General features: G+C 36.9%; 1 pseudogene; it reads left to right on the forward strand.

Annotated features, from left to right (window-relative positions):
- The first annotated feature begins 2,620 nt into the window (after positions 1-2,620).
- Positions 2,621-3,552, forward strand: LOC101611082 (annotated as a pseudogene).
- Positions 3,553-6,000: the final 2,448 nt, after the last annotated feature.

A 6,000-nucleotide genomic window follows, 5' to 3' on the forward strand; every position in this document is an offset into this window, starting at 1 on the left:
TGTTTTTGGTTTTTTTTCTGTATATAAGCTTGTGTCTGCCTGAATAAACTTGAGCCTTGATCAGAATTGTCTTGGCTCCATTCCTTGTGTTCTTGTCTCAGATCCATTCCCACTCCCTCCTTTGTGGTCTGTTCTACTCTTGTGCTGCAGGTTGGCACAGCGTAGCACCCAAATAGGGACCTGAATACAAGGGGCTTCAGTGAGGAGTGCCAACATCAACCCAGGATCCGCGGAAGAAAGTGAAACTAAAAAGAGGACTGTAGCTGCCCGCTCAGTATTCTGGAATAAGGTAAGTTGGCCCAATTATGGGACAAGCAAAGAGTAAATCGGAGCTAATTGCCGTAGTAAAAGATATTTTAAAAACTCAAGGAATTGGGATTGCTTCAAGTTCTTTAAGCAATTTTTTTTATCTTGTTAATAAAAGGAGCCCTTGGTTTATAGAGCAGGGAAATATTGATTCAGATGCTTGGGATAAGGTAAGGAAAGAATTAAATATCTTTTTACAAATTCATGGTCCCAATAAGGTTCCGGTAATTGCTTTTTCCTTATGGTCTTTGATAAAGGATGCCTTGGATTCAGGTACAAAAGATAGTTTAGTGAAGCAAATGTTAGATCACACTCAAGATGTCATTGAAGAAATTAGAAGTCAAGGTTCTGGAAAAGGGACACCTGTAACTTACAAAGAATTGAATAAAGCATTGCAATCTTTAAAAGTTTCTCAGGAAGATAGTGATGAGGAAGAGGAGGAATTAGAGCCAGAAGAAGCAGCAGAATTAGAGGCAGAGGCCACTAATTATCATGCAGGTTGGGAACCACTGCATCCCTCCGCCCCCATGCCCTCCACACAAGTATATGTAGCAGAATTAAAAACGAGATGGCAGCCTTAAAGGAGAGAGTAAACCTGGAGAAAGAAAAATGAAAGTTAAAAGATTAATTAGATAGTATGACTAAGAAGCCTTCTGAAATTGTCCACACATCTTCATTGCATCCTACTCAGCCTGTTTTTAATTGCTCCCCCTTAGAAAGGGTAATACAGAAAGCCATGGAAGAAGGTGATGAGGAAGCACGAGCTTTCCCATTAACTTATCCAGTAACTGAATTTCAACAGGGTAATCAAGTGATAAGGCAATATGATTCCTTTAATTTAAAAAACATGAAAGAATTAAAAACAGCTCGTGCACAGTATGGACCTATGTCACCATATACTATGTCAATTATAGAAGCATTGGCAGGGAAAATTCTAACAGCAGATGATTGGAAATCTCTAGACAAAGTTTGTTTATCAGGAGGAGACTATTTAATTTGTAAAATAGAATTCTATGACTTATGCAAAAAGACTGCAATGTTGAATCAGCAGGCAGGGAACAGTAATTGGAATGTTGATATGCTTCCTGGGGAAGAGATGTCTTGAGTCAGATGAAATTGTTAATGTGTAGTCCTAATAAAATTGTTACTGCTCAAATGCTTAGGCAGGGTTACTTGCCTGGTAAAGGATTAGGAAAATGGGGACAAGGTGACCCATTACCTATTCAAGTAGCTTCCAGTGCAAATCATCAAGGGTATTTCCCCTAGTGGCCAGTGGTCAGACCATGCCGCCCCACGCAGAGCCTATTTGTTGGAAATCTGATGATCCTGTATGAGTGGATCAATGGCCTTTGACACGGGAAAAACTGATAGCTGCACAAACGCTAGTTCAAGAGCAATTGAGGCAGGACATATAGAGGAATCATCTTCACCCTGAAATACTCCAATTTTTGTCATTAAAAAGAAATCAGGAAAATGGCAGTTACTACAAGATCTAAGAGCTGTGAATGTTACTATGCATTTAATGGGAGCATTGCAACCTGGTCTGCCTAGTCCTGTAGCTATTCCAGCTGACTTTTCTAAAGTGATTATTGACTTGAAAGATTGCTTTTTTACTATATCTTTACATCCATGAGATTGTTGTCATTTTGCTTTTAGTGTTCCTTGTAGTAATTATAAGGAGGCTATGAAAAGATATCAATGGAAAGTTCTCCCTCAAGGTATGGCAAATAGTCCAACTTTATGTCAGGAATTTGTGGCTAAAGCTTTAGCTTCTACAAGAAGCAAATTTCCTCAAATATATATTATTCATTATATAGATGATATTTTATTAGCTGGAAAGGAAAAGACAGATGTTTTGACTTGTTTTTCTTACATGGAACAATGGCTCATTATGTGGGGATTAAAAATTGCACTTGACAAGGTATAACAAGATTCCCCTTTTCCTTATCTTGGGCTTTATTTATATCCAAAACAAATTAAACCACAGAAAGTTACTCTTAAAACACAGAACCTTACTACTTTAAATGATTTTCAGAAATTGTTAGGAGATATTAATTGGATTAGGCCTTATTTAAAACTTACTACTCAGGTTTGAGTGGCTCTGAGTGGGGCCCGGCCGGGGAGCCGAGGGACACTAGGCTGCGGGGCACAGCTGGTCAGCGCCGTGGTTGGGCTGAGGCGCTGGAACCATGAGGCGCTGATTTTTGGTTTGCCTTGCTCTCCTTTTCCAAGGCTTTAAGGTGAAGCATTAAGGTGTTTACTTGTGACCTTTCTAATTTCTGAACAGAAGCACTTAAAAGGTATTTAAGAGATTATGGCATCTAAAACCAACAATGTTAAAAAGTGAAACTCCTGTAATAATACTGAGGATAATTCCATTGATCTTCCTAGAAAGAGGATCTCTAATTTCAGTAATAAGAACATGAAGGAGGTTAAGAAATCTCCAAACAGTTGGCTGCTTACATAAGTAGAACAGTTGGACAAGTTGTGAAAAGCCCAGATAAAGTACACAAGATGATCTGTCGCAGAAAGAAAGGTCATCATGCATTTCTAAATCCCTGTTATCGAAACAAACAGTCCCTTAAAAGTGGGGACTGTGACATGGCAAATAAAGAAAATGAACTGGCTTGTGCAGGCCACCTCCTGAAAAATTACACCATGACAGTTGAACATTTTTGGTCAACTCTAGTGATTCTGGTTCTTCACAACAGAAAGTCCATCATCAAAATACATGGCTTTTTTTTTTTTTTTTTTTTTTTTTTTTTTGAGGTTTCTCAGGACCATGAAACAATGGCCCAAATTTTATTCAGCAGGAATTTGAGATTAAATGTAGCTTTAACTTTCTGGAGAAAGAGAAGTATAACTGAACTTGTTGCCTATTTGGTGAGGATAGAAGATCGTGGAGTTGTGGTAGATTGCCTTCCTGTTCTAAATAATAATTTACAGGAAGAAAAGCAATATATCTCACTTGGCTGCTGTGTAGACTTGTTGCCTCTAGTAAAGTCATTACTAAAAAGCAAATTTGAAGGATATGTTATAGTTGGTTTAAACTGGCTTCAAGCAGTGATAAAAAGGTGGTGGTCAGAACTATCATCCAAAACAGAAATTATAAATGATGGAAATATTAAGATTTTGAAGCAACAATTAAGTGGATTATGGGAACAGGAAAGCCATCTTACTTTGCTTCCAGGATATACTGGTAATATAGCTAAGTATGAAGATGCTTATTTATTACAGTTGCATTGAGAATTTTCATCTACTACAGAGCTTTTGGTTATTGAAAACATCACCAGATTAAATGATTTCCAAAAGTAAGTCTCTTCTGAGAACTGTGGACTAGGGAAGAAATCAAGTCTTTTTTTTTTAATTTTAAAAGCCACATGATGAAACTACTAATGAAACCCTAACAATCTACTTCACATTGAAGTGGAAAGATAACCAAAAGGAGCAGCTTCGGCGTTCCTGAGCTGACCGCGCACCAGGGGGCTGTTTGCTGTTGCTGCATCAGTTTCTATGGCTGTCTGCAGCGTGGCGTGAGAACTGCCGGGTCTTCATGTGGTCCTGCGCGAGACCATGATTTATACTATGTGAGAAAATAAGACAGGACTTACTACTAAGAACTACAAAAACCAATCATTAATTTTACTGTGTTTTATAAAATAAAAGAAAGACACTTCAATGTCTGCACCTACTTCTGTTGAAAAGACTTTGAAAGTTTAAAGCATCAAAGTAAATAATCAGTATGAAATTGTTTTAGCAAACGCTGATACTGTGTATACAACATGGCTTAATTATTAACAAACCAATGTATAATTATACCAGTATCTCTTTTTAAAAAAATTAGAAGACCCAATGCTTCGGGCATAATAAAATCATGGAATTAAATCAAGGGTTTATGTTGTATTGAAATATATTCCACACCAGTTTTTAAACTTCAAAATATTTCTAGTGGCTCTTTTTTTTTTGCCAGTATGTTCATATTCTATTTGTATGTTTATTTTATCTTTATATAAAGGTAAACGGTTATTATGTATTTGTATGAATGTTCAACTGGAAATGTCCATGGATTTGGCTAATTTATATTTACTTTTTATTATATATAGATTTCTAATATTTTTCATTTCTGTAACATTTAAACTTCTTTCATTTGAGTAAATTTACTAATTACTTCTATTTTTTCTTTTTTAATTGATTTTATATAAATTCCAATGCTTTCTCACTACATGGGCTTTTAAAGGTTAACTACAATGTTTTAGAATTGTTTACAGTATGCTGATGTATTTTAAATTCTGACAGATTAAATTAGTAACTCCTCTAATGGTTAGTATAAAATTCCAGCAAACTACATGTATTTTTTGTTTTGTTTTTAATACCACTTGTAGTGTCAGTGAAACCAGTTTGAGAATGCTTTAACAGTTCTGGATTGTACCTGTCTTGAACATGATTGGGGCTTAATACCACTGTTGGTTCATCCATCCTCTTTCTTGAATAACCTTAGTAGATATCTGAGCATAGATAATCAAATTGGTCTTCATACCACAGTGAACATTAACATTTACCTAGTTAGTGACTACTGAGAAAAATCCTCAGCATCTTTCCTGTTTTAAAACATTGTAAAATGTTTACAATATTCTCCTTTACTGAGCTCTATTTTTGTATAGCTGTGTACTCCTTATGGTGAACATCATTGGTTGTAACTGCTTATAAATCTTGAGAATAATTCCAGATTACTGCACTTTTGTGATTTTTTTAAATTTTTTATTTTTTTTGGTTTTCTTTTTTTTTAAATTTATTTATTTATTTATTTGAGAGCGACAGACACAGAGAGAAAGACAGATAGAGGGAGAGAGAGGGAATAGGCGCGCCAGGGCTTCCAGCCTCTGGAAACGAACTCCAGATGCGTGCGCCCCCTTGTGCATCTGGCTAACGTGGGACCTGGGGAACCGAGCCTCGAACCGGGGTCCTTAGGCTTCACAGGCAAGCGCTTAACCGCTAAGCCATCTCTCCAGCCCTTTTTTTTTTTTGGTTTTCTAAAGTAGGGTCTCACTCTAGCTCAGGCTGACCTGGAGTTCACTATGTATTCTCAGGGTGGCCACAAACTCTCAGCGATCCTCCTACCTCTACCCCCTGAGTGCTGGGATTAAAGGCGTGTGCCACCACGCCCGACTCACTTTTGTGATTTGAGAAGTGAGTATTTAAGAAGTCATCAAGATGTGATGATTTGAGCCCTAAACCTGTGATATCTTTGTGAATCTTAAGGTGATGAAATACAACCGTTTTTTCTTCCTTTAAAAAAATTTGCAGTGGCTGGAAGCCCTGGCGCACCCATTCTCCCTCTCTCTCTCTCTCTCTCTCTCTCTCTCTCTCTCTCTGTCACTCTCAAATAAATAAATAAATATGAACAAAAAATTTTTTAAAAACTTACTACTTATGAATTAAAACCTTTATTTAGTATACTACAGGGGGATTCTAATCCTTCTTCTGAAGCTTCTAGAGCATTAATTACAGTACAAAAGGCTATAGAAGAACAATTTATCACTTATATTGACTATAGTAAGGAGTTATGGTTACTTGTATTTCCTACCCCCTATAGTCCAACAGGATTGTTGTGGCAAGGAGCTCCTATACTATGGGTACATCTTGCATCTTCTCCTCCAAGAACTGTCACTCCTTATTATGATGATGTTGCTAAAG

The sequence above is a fragment of the Jaculus jaculus genome, chromosome 20 (assembly GCF_020740685.1).
Source record: "Jaculus jaculus isolate mJacJac1 chromosome 20, mJacJac1.mat.Y.cur, whole genome shotgun sequence".
Lineage (NCBI taxonomy): Eukaryota > Metazoa > Chordata > Mammalia > Rodentia > Dipodidae > Jaculus > Jaculus jaculus.